A 15,336-nucleotide genomic window follows, 5' to 3' on the forward strand; every position below is an offset into this window, starting at 1 on the left:
TTGGATAACAACGGTCACATTTATTGTTTCGTCTGCTCGCTCTGGGGTGCAAGTAATTTATTATATATGAAAATGATTATATTAGGTGGCTTTTTCCTACTTCTTAGTGATATATAGTGCCAGTTTACCAAGAAGTCACGATTTTGTTCTCATTGACTTGTTGGATGGATACGGTGCTTATTCGCAAATGTTTTATGCGATATTCCAATTTTATTAAGTTAAATTCGCAACTTTGGATGGAAACCTGGCTAATGTGCCATCATATCAGTATTTGATTTTAGTGCCAGGTAACAGGTAGCGCCAGCAGCACACAGAGTTATCTAAATAATGGCGCCCACATAGTCCAAAATATGTATAAAACAATGTGGATTGTAACATAACAGTTGTGGAAGTAACATAACTCTCATTCATCGTTTTTCTACTACATATTTTAGTAAGAAACATCTATTATGTTATATTAAGGCATAAAAGCCTTTAAAAATGCTATAATTTCAGACTGATATTTTCAGTGAGAGACCGATCCACATTAGATTTAAAATACATATCTGTCTTAAGAAACTGTTTTTATTGGACATAACACTGCTTTAACTCTTATAATGGTTTCCAGGTGCACTAATATTCATTAATTATTGGAATTCTTTTGGTTGATTTATTCAGTCTGAGGAAAATGTTTTTTTTCTTTACCTCTGTTTCACCAAACGGACGCCGGTACACCGGACGCTACCTCTTTTTATACAAGCTATGACTTTCCTTAATACTGTTTATCTGAACTTTAGTGCAAGGGAGGGAGACTTAAACAATGGCTAGATTTACAGGAAGCAGATAAGCCGCGACTAGGTAATTTAAAGGCGGTTGGAGTTATCACAAACATCGAAGCGGTTGAAGGTCCCTGACCTTGAGAGTTTCTTCAGCAGATGTGTAAGCATAGAGTGACCTCACAAAACAAACTTAATGATTTCGCTGGAAACACAAGTAAACCACAGCTCAGATCAACTGATTTCAAAATGAGAAGTAAAAAGGAAGCACGCATTGAGACTCCAACAACCCACTCCTCTTCCAAAAGTCTTGTGTGGATTCTGTTATATGTACCATCTGTGTCAATATTATTAGATCCGTCAGCCTTTTTGCACTTTTAAATTGCTCAAAGCGAACGGCTTTCCATCTGTGAACGGTCAGCCACGAAAACACTCAGGTATGGGGGAGTGTGTGTTTTTTTGTGTGTGTGTCTGTGCGCTACTGAACTACATGAAGCGTCCAAGGAAATATTTTAGCCCACACTTTCCTGGAACCTGACTCGAATCACTGAAGGGTTGCGAGCAAACAACTAGAAATGCCTTGATTTCAAGGATTAAAGCAATGAATGTACTAATAATTGATCATAATATCCATCCAGTCTGTTATCGATGAATAAATGGAAACCACCATGAGGTATTGAGCAAATTTAGAATAAAACGGAGTAGTACTGTTTACAGTTTAATACAGTGCTTAAAAAAGTATGCCTGTTGTACTGTTCTTATATGGCTAAACTGATACTGCTGTTGACCTTTTCAGATTCAGGGGTGAATTACAGTACTTTGCCAACTTCTACGTGGTAAGATTTTCATTCATCACTTGGGACACTGTAAAGCAATAATGATTTCAATCACTAACTATACTTTCCAATAATGTTATATACCAAACCGTTTATCAATTATCATTAAGATCAGCTGGATTAAATGCTGGTCATATGTATTAAAGTGAATGTGAATAGGTGCAAATGAAAAGTTTTGTCTTTGTTCAAAGTGCCACAAGTGTCTATAAGGACATTTGCGTATCTCAAAAAAACATGGTTGCCATTGGCCGATGAAGTTTGAGCACCCATTAGAAAAGGTTAACGGAGGCTGATTGGAACGAAACTTGGTGGGCCTATTTGACTCACGGCCCCAGAGGTCTGTGAGAAATTTGAAAGAAATCTGCCATTGGTGGGGCTATATCGCATTTTTCAAGTGCGTAAACTCCACATTCCGGACACTTTTGCCTCTTGAACCACTGCTGTCAATCAGATGGTTTGTTAAATGATTGAGAAGATGTAAAAAAATAATAATAATAATAATAATTTTGCCAACTAGTCTTAGGTTTTTCGTTCAATCTGGAAAAAAATCACTGCAGTGCAATTCTCTGGACTCTCTAGGTCAATAATTATCAAAAAATGTTGAAATTTACCCTTTGGAAAGCTATAACGGGGTTGATTAGAAAAAAGGGGCCTGTCCAAATTTACCCCACATCCTACAAAGCCTAAAGGAAAACTCAAAACTTCACGAACTCTGGTGAGCACATGCGACAGATGACTCTAAACAAGCATGCAAAGTTTTAAGGAGATCTATGGTAAACTACCTGGATTTGCCAAAATGCTGTTTTAAATTATTGGTTTTTGTTACAGGCTTACTAAATAATGTCTTTTTCATATGTGCCTAAATGCCTTAAAGCGCTTGAACCCCGGTAATCGCTGCTAGCAGCTATATTTTCAACTAAAATTGCTGATTTTTAAAAACATATTTTATTTCGAAATTTACCATTTATTGTCAAATTGAATATATCAATAATTCAAATTGTATCTCCAACCATAAACTCTTAAAGCTTTCTAAACTGGTTTCCAACTATGTTCACTGGTTTTAGTCTGGCAGCCCAGCTGCGAGAGCAAACAACCTTAACCACTGTTTTTCTTCAGCTGGATAAAAAAAGTGATCTATTTAGATGTTTGTTTATGTTTATTTAAAATGATTCAACATTTGTAGTTATCAAAGATCATCCAGCATGAATAAGCCAGTATGGGTTTGTGTAATAGTGGAATGGGGCTGGGGTGGGTGGGGTATGTTACAGTCTCGTCAGTAAAAGTTTACCCACACGCTGGGAGGAACCATTCCCCTCGCCAGCCGACCCACACAAGACACATTTGAGCTGAATTCTCCCTCTCCTCTGCACAACCTTTCCCTCAGATATGCTCAGCACAGAGCGGATTCAACACACTACATCACGAACTAAACACGGACCTCGAAAAGAGCACATCTCAGGTACGTAGACGTTACATTTTCCTGAAATGTGAGAAAACAGCCTCATTGACGAGGCTTTCGTATAGAAAATTAAACGCGATTTCAGCTGCTGACGTTAGTAACGCTGACCCGTTCAATAAACGCAGGGGATGAAGCGTCTCATAAGGGATGAACTTGCGAGATAACGGGCTCCTGCATCTATCGTCCCGTAGGCTAACGTCCCTGCATCTATCACAGAATAAATGACCGCTGGGACGAAATTGAGGACGGAGATGAATTGCATTGATGATTATCAGCTAATTTGTTGCTTTCCGCTGTGGAAAAAAAAATACTTAAGAAGGCAGACAGCTTGCTGCTTGTCTGTGAATTGTGTGCTTAGGGGTCGGGCGCAGTGCGCAAGATGTGTGCTACATTAGCGAGGTAAAGGGTGAAATGAGCAGATTGTTAGTGCAGAAGAGGGATGAGCTTCATAACATGCCATTATAACTTTGATGTCAAGTTATGTCCACACGGATTCACTGTGCTGTTACAAAAGTGCTCATATCCACAGCTGTTTCATTTTTTAATGCTTCAAACATTTATGTCACTGTACATGCACGCCATTTATTTTGTGTCACTCGTGTAATCCTAAAATAAAATATTAAATAAAATGAAAATGTGGGGTTAGGAGGTGTTGCCCAACCTCATCATTTTTTCTATATCTCTTACATATTTTACATATTTACAGGTTTTAATTGTGTTTTAGAACTTTTTAATAACTATAAAAGTTTTTTAAAAATTCGTTTTGAAGAGTAATTAGCTGTGACATAGATTTACTTATTGAAGAATTAACTTAAGTTATCATGAGCTTTGTAATGTTTGAAGCAGATGTCGAATTTGTAAGACCTTACCTTCATGTTGTGGAAATACAAACGGAAGACAGAAGACATTAACCCAGCGTGTTACGATAAGGGGCGTGGCTAACATAAATTGCGTTTGTCAGGAGGTAAAACCATAATAATACCATCTGCGCAGGCGTTATTCGCTAGGAATATCCAAAAATGTAAGTATTGTCATTATTACCTTCCATAGTATATAGAAATATATAGATACCTCAGAACAGTTTATCAAAAACATAAGTTCTGTTTGTTGAAAAATTATGCGGGCTAACATAAATCGTGTTTGTCAGAATGTAAACATAGCAACAGCCATCTGCTCAGGCGTTATTCGATAGGAACATCCAAAAATGTATGAAACTTTTTGTCATTATTTGAAGCCGCCGTAGGGAAATAACGAGAATATTAACGAAGCGCAGTAAACGGTAAAAATGTTTTGCACTACAAACCATTGTGTTTACGATAACTTTGATATTATTAAAATAATATGGTAAGACACACTAGTTTGCAATATCAAGCTGCAAAACGAGCTGTTTTGTATAGCTAAAAATAGCTGGTCGTGGAGGAGACTGAAAGCCAAACATTAACAAACATTTACAAATGGCCACCGACTCTTACGCAAAAAATAAGGTGGATATACAGTCTAGGTTACAAAAAGAAGTTTGAAAATAATAAGTTAAAAAGTTGAGGGCAAAAGACTGTTTATGTGGTTGACATTCCTGAAAACATTATGCTTATGGCCTAAATGTGAATAGAGATCAAGCAGCTTCTATTGGTTGTGTCAGCAGTTCAGACAAACAGCCTCCTGTTGTGTTGACACCGGCTGGATTGTGGAAAACATCAAAGGGCATGTGTCTCACGTGCTGAGGAAGCGACCTGTGTGAGTTCGCGGGATGCGAAGAGTGAGGTGCGAGGTCAACAACTCTGCGCCGGATGGTAACTCCACTCAATTGGGAAGCTACCATTCAAAAGAAGAGCTGCTTTCGGTGGTGCTTTTGACCTTGACTTGTGTACATGCCAGCAGAGCAGAGGAGTCTGGTTTAGAATGAGCCATTATTTGTGTGAAGTGATGTTTTGTTATCAGAGTGGAATTGGTACAATGTATAACAAGCCTTTGGATTGCCAAGGTCTTGTTTAGAGGCTGTTGAAAAGGAACTTAAAGCAGGTCTGTCCTCATGTGGTTTACAGATTTTTGATTTCAAAAGCAAGAATTTTGTGGTTATATGTCTGTGGACATTGGAAGCTGTTGTAAAAAACAAATGGTCACTCACGATAAAAATGGGAATAGGTCAAGTTGAGGCCAGTCGGATCAAATGTTCAAACACTTGTGTAATGTGAGTGAAAGTTTGGCGGTAGACTAATATACATAACTGGTAGCTAGAAAGATGACTATAATGGTAATATAAGAGGTGGATTCTCAGCTGAAGGGGATTCCACTGTCATGTTATAGCTGTGATGTGGATGTCTGGTAATTATGACAGTCCTTGGCTGTTTTGCTCATTGAAAAGTGCATTTCGGTTGAATACTCAAGATATTTTTGTACACAACTTTCTCTTCACCAAGTAACGCAGAACAAGGAACATGTACATTCAAAGCTGTCTACTTAAGTATTCCTTAAGTCTAAAGGAACGAGAGGGCAACGGAAGGACGAAGGAGGAAGAGAGCTGAATCACAGAGCATCACTTATCTAGTGGTACGTGGAGAAAGGCTGGAGTCTGTTTCCTGGAAATGTGGAAATGTGCTGATACCGCTGGTGCACACATGCAGTTGGTCACAAAAGGGAATTTTGAATGAATAAAGTGGTGAGGGCTGTTCATAACTGAGCAGACTGATGACATTATTCTTTCCAAGCCTAAAAAAATCTGCTCAGTTAATCATTCAGATGTATTAGATAGTAATTTCAGTGGAATTTTTGGGCCTTTACAGTTACAGATTTTGTAGTGTTGTTTCATTTGTGAACATCAATAGAGCGGACAAGTCCTCCATAATAAAGATTAATGGATGGAGTTCTCTCATTCAGAAAAAAAGAATATTATCACAGTCTCCTTTGTATTGGCATAGGGTAAATCATTGCATAGGTTCATGTGAAGTTCATGAAGGTTCATGAATGTTTTACATTTATTTCGTTGTAAATATTTGGCCATTGCTCATTCAAAGAATAGACAACATCAATGTAAGTTTATTTTCAGTTCTTGCCTATGGGGTATTGGAAACAAATCATATAAAAAAAGAACTTCTGACAATGTTTCCACCACTAAATAAAAAATGTTTTTGCGACTTTTTATCTCACAATTCAGTCTTTTTCTCAGAACTGCATGATACAAACCAGTAATTCTGACTTTTTTCTCACAAATGTGTGATAACTCACAATTATGAGAAATAAAGTCAGAATTTCAAGATAAAAACACAATTCTGACTTTTTTCTCACAAATGCGTGATATAAAGTGAGAATTGCGAGATATAAACTCACAATTGACTTTTTTTCTCACGAATGTGTGATATAAACTCGTAAATGCAAGTTATAAAGTCAGAATTGTGATATAAAAACTCGCAATTCTGACTTTCTCACAAATGCAAGTTTATATCTCGCAATTATGACTTTATAACACGCAATTATGAGTTATAAATCAGAATTGCGAGATATAAACTCACAATTCAGACTTTTTTTTCTCAGAATTGCATGATATAAACTCACAATTACAAGAAATACAGTCAGAAATGCAAGATAAAAACTCACAATTCTGTTTTATAACATGCAGTTGTGAGTCATAAAGTCAAAACTGCAAGATAAAAACTCGCAATTCTGACTTTTTCTCACAAATGTGAGTTTGTATCTTGGAAATCTGACTTTTTCTCGCAATTGTGAGTTTATATCTCACAATTCTGACTTTATAACAAGCAATTCTGACTTTTTATTTCAGAATTGCATGATATAATCTCACAATTCCAAGAAATAAAGTCAGAATTGCTAGACATATACTCTCAATTCTGAGTTTTCTCACAAATGCGTGATATGAACTTCCAATTGCAAGTCATAAAGTGACACTTTTTTTTCTCACAAATGCAAGTTTGTGTCTTGCAATTTCAACTTTTTTCTCAAAATTGAGAGTTTATATTTGACTTCATTTCTCAGAATTGCAAGTTTATTTCTCTTAGTTCATTTCTGACTTAATAACATGCAATTGTGAGTTTATAGCTCACAGCTCTGAGGAAAAAAGTCAGAATTGTGAGATAAAAAGTCACAAATATCTTCCATAGTATATAGAAATATATAGATACCTCAGAACAATTTATCAAAAACATAAGTTCTACATATTACTAAACTGCATGAATCGATTACAATAGCTTGAGTTTATGCATATTGTTTGACATTAGGCTGCAATAATATATAAAAGATGAGCTTTCCCCCCACAAATTCCTTATATATTGCATAGTAATGAAAGATGGTGGACCAACAATTTAATTGCTTTAAGATCAGAAGCTTTTTGCTTGTGATAAACATTTAACAAGCAAAGTGCAACCATCTGCAGATGAAACAAGGCAATGAAATCGCAGCCAAATGGTAATTAAAAGAAATGCAGGGTACAGGATTGGTATAAAGCCCTTGCGTATGATGAAGTCATACATTAGACGCCTTCAACTCATATGGAAAACAGATGGACTGCTGAACTTTCCTATATGCTCCTGTATAGATTCTTCTGGTCAAACGCATTAGCCAGAGATGATTAAGCTCAGGGGAGGAATTGAAACCGATAAGGATCACTGGTCAGCTTCTTCTATTTTTTCTTGATTATAACAGCAACCTTTTTCACTGTTCAAGGTTTGAAGGTCATGAGCAGAAGTAGCACTGCATAGTGTGTTAGTATTATTTGTTAATACTAAATCGTGGGCTGTTATTTTGCCAGTCTGTAGTCATCAAGTTTTTCTGTCTGTGCTCTTAACACAGTGCTGTTTGTTGAAACGTCTCTAAGCTTCTTCCCCTTCATTTGAGATCATATTCTTTGGCAGGATAAGAGCGTAATTAGCAGAATGCTTATGTATGCCAGTCCTTTGATCAGAGTGTTTTTAACTGATAAACCTTGTCACCGTCATCTCTCTGTAAGTCAAGTCTCCTTACTCTAATTGTGTACAGCCATGCGGGTCAGTTCATTTGGAACCCTGTTGTAAGTCATACTTACCGTCAATGTTAAGAAAATAAATAAGTCGTATTCTGTGTTTGGTTGTTGCTTTTTAGAAGCAACAGAAGTGCATTTTTAGACGTGCATTTTTTGTACATGTCCTTGGTCAAATCATTGAACCTGCTGTAAGGCCTCGCAAATAAATTGTTATAATACATTTCTTGTTAGATCATCTTCCTCAAGGCCTTTGTGCTTCCTGTCATAAAATAAGAAGATTGGGGTACAAATCATAAATGTCTCAAATGACATTGAAAAATATCACCCATTAGTGACAGTCACAGGCATATATTTTAATAGACATATAAATTTTGATTTGTTTTATTGGTCATTCAAGTCCTGACCATTCTGTTCAGTTTAAATTGCCACATTATCAGCACAAGACACAGAGAAGCAGTTGACCTTGAAAGTACGGTCAGGCATTGATACAAAGAGGTAACACATTTCAGGACTGAGAGAAGAAAACGGTACCTTATGCTTTTAAATGTTTAGTTAGGTTTGAATGATGAGCAAATAAACTTATATAATAAGAATCTTAGTTCTTCAGGAAACTGTTTTAAAATCTGATCAAAGACATTTTAGTAAGACGGCATGTGGATTTAGATTTTACACTGTCTATTGTAAATAAGCTCTGTGCTTTTTTTTTTTTTTTTTAGTAAGTTATGAAATTTTAATTTTTCAGGGTTGTAGAACACATGGAGAACTATGAGTTGTACTGTAGGTTTGGTACTGTGGTTAGTTCCCAGCCTGGAAAAGCATTACTTCCTGCTTTGATGGTTCTCTGGTCCTTCTGCCAATTGAATTACCAGACTTTGAAAACATTTCTTTAGTGTCGCCAGTGACACCATACTTGTAGTCTATTGTTTGAAAACTTGCGTTTCAAAGAAAGCAAAATGGTCATCTCCATGGCCGCAGCTCAAACAAAACAAGAGCTGCTTAATGTGTTTTTCCTCAAAAGATGCAGCTTACTGTAAATCTGTCAATTGTAAAAATAGAGGCAGGAATAATTTGACGGCAACTCAAATTATCAAATCACACCCATCAAAAAATATCTGAAAACACTGACGTCATATGTGAATACTAAATTAATCTATAACTTTAAATACATCTTACTTCACTTCCTATGGAAGTCACAATTCTGGCTTTTTCCAAATTGTGAGACATAAACTGACTGACTTTTTTGTGAGTTGCGAGTTATAAAGGCAGTTTTACGTGATATAAACATTCAATTCTGAAAAAAAAAAAAAAAAAAATTGAGCTATACATTTTCTTTCTCAGAATTGCGAGTTTATATTCCACAATTGTGATTTACAAAATGCTGTTGTGAGTTAAGTCAGAACTGTGAGATATGTCGGCACCGATAGCCTTGTGGGCAGCGCGCCGACATACAGCACCGTTGCGCTCCAGGCGTCCTGTGTTCGAATCCTGACTTGAGGACCATTCCCAATGACACCCCCTCTCTCTCTCCCACTTTGCTTCCTGTCACTTCTGATCTGTCCTATTGCAAAAATGCCAAAAATAAATCTTACAAAAAAAAAAGAATTGTGAGATTTAAACTCACAATTCTGAAAACGTATCAGTCTTTTTCTCCCTCAGAATTGGATTTTATAATTCGCAATTGCAAGTTTATATCTCACATATCTGAAAAAAGTCAGAATTATGAGAAAAAAGTCAGAATTGCGAGATATAAACACATTTGTAAAAAAAAAATCTGAATTGCGAGATATAAACACATTTGTGAGAAAAAAAAGTCAGAATTGCGAGATATGAATTTAGGATTGCAATAAAAAAGTCAAAATTGTGAGATATAAACTCAGGATTGCAAGAAAAAAGTTGGAATAATGAGAAATAAACTCAAGATTGCAGGAAAAAAGTCAGACTTGCGAAATATAAACTCAGGATTGCAAAAAAGTCAGAACTGCAAAATACAAACTTACATTTGTGAGTGAGAATTGTGTGAAATAAATTCAGGATTGCAAAAAATTCAGAATTACAAGATACAAACTTACATTTGTGAGAAAATTGTCAGAATTGTGAGTTTTTATCTATTCTGGCTTTTTTTCGCAATTGCGAGTTTATATCCTGCTATTCTGCAGGATATAATTTTGATTTTATATCACGCAATTCTGAAAAAAGAAGTCAGAATCGTGAGTTTATATCAGTATTGTGGTGCTAATAATATTGCAAACTGCTGTATGACAAGCAGCTATGTTTTTTTCCATATTGTTACACTACCAGTTTGTAAAAAAGTTTGGGGACTGTACTGCTTTTGGCCAAAATGCAGTAAAGTAATATTATTATGATTTTATAGAACTGTTTTCTATTTTCTATTTTCATGCATTTTAAAATGCAATTTATTCCTGTGATGCAAAGCTATATTTTCAGCATCATTACTCCAGTCTTCAGTGTCACACGATCCTTCACTAATCATTCTAACATGCTCATTTCAGTTCAGAAGAACAGAATTGATCTGAAATTGTTTTTAAAACAATATGTAAGTCTTAACTGTCATTTATTTTGATCGATTTAATGCATTCTATTTGTTGAGTAAAAGCATTGGTTCCTTTTTAAAGAAATCATACAAACCCCCAAATTTTTGAATGTCAGTGTATGTGTACAGTTCTATTAAAATACTATATAACTGTAAATTACCAGCACATTTTCATACAGTGTATTACTGTTGACCCAAACCTAAGCCGAAATTCGACTAAATATATTACCGCTCTAAAAATATGTCCACTCTAGAGGAAACTACTTCAAAGTGACGTTTCCCTCATACTGTAGAAAGCCTGTAAGATTATATAATCTTATATTTTGCTTTGCATACTGTAGCAGAGAATGAAGACTACTGAAACCTATCCCACAGCCTACAAGAGGCCCTAAGTAGGATAAATGAATAGGTGAACCAGAGATGCAGACAAATTGTGTAGATGTTTGCCAAGCTACTTGTTTAGAACCAAACAAGTAAAATTCAGAACTTATGAGTTATAACTGACAGAATGATGATACGTAGATCCCAAAATCCTCTGTTTTGGCTCTCAGTATCAATGTCTGGCTGACAGCCTTATTCAACCCATCCGCCTCGTTTCTAGAAATGTGCACATCCTCAGGAAGCAGAGGTCAGTAGTTGTGATGTCACATTGTTTACGATGAAGCGCCTGTTGTACAAGTGTGAACACGTGCCTGTTAAGGGACGGCGTAGGAGGTCCATGTGGATGGACTGAACAATGATGGGGTGAGGCTCTGAAAGAACTTTTTATAGGACAGGGTGGACATTGTGTTGTTTGTTATAAAACATGTTTTTTGGGTTAGTGACACTCAGAAGCCTTATTTACATTCGACTTGGTGAAAGAGACGGCGCTGTGTCATGGTACAGTAGCTGTGCTCTCAGGCTTAATACTGCGTCGGCCATTATGTGCATGTTTATGGCAGTTATTAGGCAATCTGTGAGGAGACATCAGTCTGATGAGGTCGTTCATCATGAGCTTCGTCGCAGTTGTTCTGTCAACATAAAATCAAAACTGACCTTATTTACTGTTTAATGCATGTTCCTGGACTTATTACGCACGATTCATTGGTTTTGAAAGAAAACAAAATGTTGTTTTTGTAATCCTTCATCATTCAAATGTAATGGCTCACTCCGCCTCGCCTCTTTCAGCTGACATGCAAGTCCATCTTAGGTATGGTTTACATGGTAATCACACTTTTGCAAAATAACTTTAGCAAAATTTCAGTTTATTTTCTGATTCCGACTGAAAATATGCTTTGTCTTTATATTAGGCGCTCTTTTTTGGTCTTCTTCTTTCACAAACATACCACAATTCTGACTAAGTCTAAGAATAAAGAGTTGACACCAAACTGTCATGGCGGCAGCTCTGGGCTCCGCAGGCCTGCTGGTGAGGGGGGCGCGAGGCGGGCCAGATCTAAAAATGTGTGATTCATTTATGAGGGAAGGCAGTGCTGGCTCCACAGGCATACCTTACAGTCTTTACAGGAAAAGAGTTCAGTCTCGTCTGAGGTAAGAGGCCCATGGCCTTTAGGGTTTTTTATCTTTAGCCTCATTTAGCATTTAGCCTCAAATAAACAGTTTTACAGGAAGTGACTGGCACAAAGAGGTGGTCCCAAGTGTTTATTGCTGGAAAGAGAAATCCAAAGTTCTTGATATCTGAGTGGAATCGAATGATTCACTGTTATTGTGGCGTTTTGGCTCAGGAGAGCCTCATGACATCACTCGTCTGCCTGTGCTTTTGTTCATTTTTAGCTCGCGACATGTGTTAGCCATAAAAGCAGGTCATTAATAAAAAAAAAGCAAAGTAGTCTAGATCACGTATCTCCAATTTTATGAATTTACTCATGGTCTAAGCGGCAGTTTGTCATTGCTAAAACTTCAGTGCTCTGGAGTAGGCAGACATTTCGATGCCATTTAAAGTCTCTGTGGACCTGAATTGTTTCCACCTTTTGGTTCTTAGGCTTTTAAATTTTGTTACGATGTTATGGGATGAAGATGTACATAATGTGGGGCCTGAGACCATTTGTGACCATGGACCACAAAACCAGTCATAAGTCACACGGATATATTTGTAGCAACAGCCAGCAAAACATTGTATGGGTCAAAATTACAGATTTTTCTTTTATGCCATTTTTCTTTTATTCTATGAAAATATTTTGTACATTTCTTCATTTGGATGATTTTATAGGTGATTTCAATTTCAATATTTCGATTTTTTTTGCACCCTCATATTCCAGATTTTCAAATAGTTTTATCTACCAAATATTGTCCCATCCCAACAAACCATACATCAATGGATGTCAATTTTAAAAAATGATCCTTCTGATTGGATTTTTGGTACAGGCTTACATTTTTACTTTTTTTTTTTACTGTATGTTCAATAATTTGAGTTTAAAGTACTGTAGAATTTACCTGTTGGCGCTACCTGTTACTATTTTTACCGTAACACAATTCGGAATACACTACTCAGAAAATAAAAAGCTTATACAATGCCATTGTATAGCTTTTGTTTGTAATTTTCAGTTGAAAGGCAACAAGAAAAGCAATGCAAGTCACTGCTTTCTTAGCGATAAGAAGAGGAGAAAAGAAAGAGAAGATGCCTGTGGACAAATAAAACTTCCTAAAGACTTGCGTCTTTGTTCTTTCCACTTTAGCCCTGATGCCTTTGAGGCTTTTAGAAGACCACAGCTTATAAACGGCAGAGACAAGAAATTCTAATGCCATCCTGGCAGGATGTATACACGCCGACTGAAGGAGTTTCTCAACATGGATTTCACTCGATATATGACTCCTTGTGTTTAGACTCCTTGTAGGGAAATATTTATGGTACAGCATTTGGTTTTAGCTTTCAGATGGCGATGGATAGAAGTGTAGGCTTAAACTAAATGCTGTATCATTGATTTCCCCACAAGAAGTCTAAACACCCCTGGAAATTGAGTGAAATCCACGCTGAGAAACTCCTTCAGTGGTTGCGGCGTGTCAAGTGTTGGCATGTTTACATTCTGCCAAGATGCAGAATAGCATTTCTTGTCATTTGTAAGCTCTTTCAGTAGCTGTGGTCGACTAAAAGCCTCAAAGGCATCAGGGCTAAAGTGGAGAGAACAAAGATGCGGGTCTTTAGTAAGTTTTTTTTCATCCACAGTCATCTTTCCATTCTTTTCTCACCTTTTATCGGTAGGAAAAGGCTTACAAAGACTTACACCACTTCTCTTATTGCCATTCGACTGAAAAATACAACCAAAAGCCACAATGTGGCATTGTATCAGTATTTTATAATAATAAAAGACATCATTTTTCTTATATTAAGCCATGCAAGTCTTAATACCTGGAGTTTCCTTTAAACAAACATTTTATTTTTTAAGATATTTGGGCCTTAGTTTACAGTATTTGTCATATTTTTTCAAAATTGTAAGACTCAAATATGTATGTGGGTTTGCAGGTTGACTCCTAAATGTTTCTGAAAGACAAAGCTAATGATAACAGATGGCACTGATAAAACTCACATTAAGGGCTTTCCCTGTGGCAGTACAGGTGGGAAATATACCTCCCTCTTTTTTTTTGTTTGTGCTGAATTCTTCTGTGTGAGTGTCTGCAAGAGGAGACCTAAAGAAAGAAAAAAGTTAGCATTATTTTTGGTGCTTCTTTTGACCTCTGTGTGTGCTAGATGATGCTGTGAGAGGCAGTTGTCTCCAAGGGCCTTTAATGGTGAATGTGGATCAGTCTGGAGTATCTGGGTTGGAAAGTGTGAAAATGTGAATGTCATACCTCTGCTAACTGCTTCCTTCGACTTCTGACAAACATCATTTAGATCAAAACAGACCTGACAGGTTTTTTTCCTGCTTCATTTTTCAGTAAATATCGCGGGATGAAAATGTTTATGCATTTGTTTCATCATGCAAACGTTCAATGCCATCGGTAAAAACTCAACCCGTGACTTCTCACCAGCGTGTAAGCTGTCAGCTCATTTGTTACCTGTTTCACTTTCGAAACTCAATCCTCCAGCACTAATGGGTTTGAGAAAATCATACTGGCGTTCTGGCATTCTGTGAAAGAGAGCTGTGCATCCAAATGAATGCTGTATCCTACCAGCCTGACCTAATCTTTTGAAGTACTTCCTGATATTTAAATAACTATTATGTGGTTTATAAAACTGAGACTGAATTTTTTTTAAGTCAGCAAATAATATAGCAAGCAGTTGATAATTGTGCATTGACTGTTTTATAATTAAATATTCATGTATTTGTTCATAAAAAATCTGCTTTAGCTTGTTTTAGGGATAGATTACAGAATCATTCAGCATGCAGAGTAGTGAGAACATTCAGGTACTGTAGAAGTCTAAGCTTCAGTTTGGACTTTACCCTTAGCAGATCAAAGAAATAACTGTAATACTTATAATGGAGAGAGATTGCAGGCAATTTTGTTTTGTCCTTCCCTCTCTGAGTGTGTGTGTGTGTGTGTGTGTGTGTGTGTGTGTGTGTGTGTGTGTGTTCAGAGCAGGTTAGGTAACCTTTCTTTCCTTAGTCTTACTCAGACAGTTCCATTTCTGTCTTTTCAAGGCAGTTTTTGTTTTTGTTGCTTGCTACACTACACTAAGTTCTTGTAAAGGTCCTTGCACACTAAGTTCGAAATGTCTGTATACGTTTTTTCCTCAAAATTCATCACGAACAGAACATCATGATGGCTCTGAATTGTCTAAACACCTCTCAAGATGCTACAAATGCAAAAAAAGCAGAAAATTGAACCTGATA

The sequence above is a fragment of the Garra rufa genome, chromosome 22 (genome assembly GCF_049309525.1).
Source record: "Garra rufa chromosome 22, GarRuf1.0, whole genome shotgun sequence".
NCBI lineage: Eukaryota > Metazoa > Chordata > Actinopteri > Cypriniformes > Cyprinidae > Garra > Garra rufa.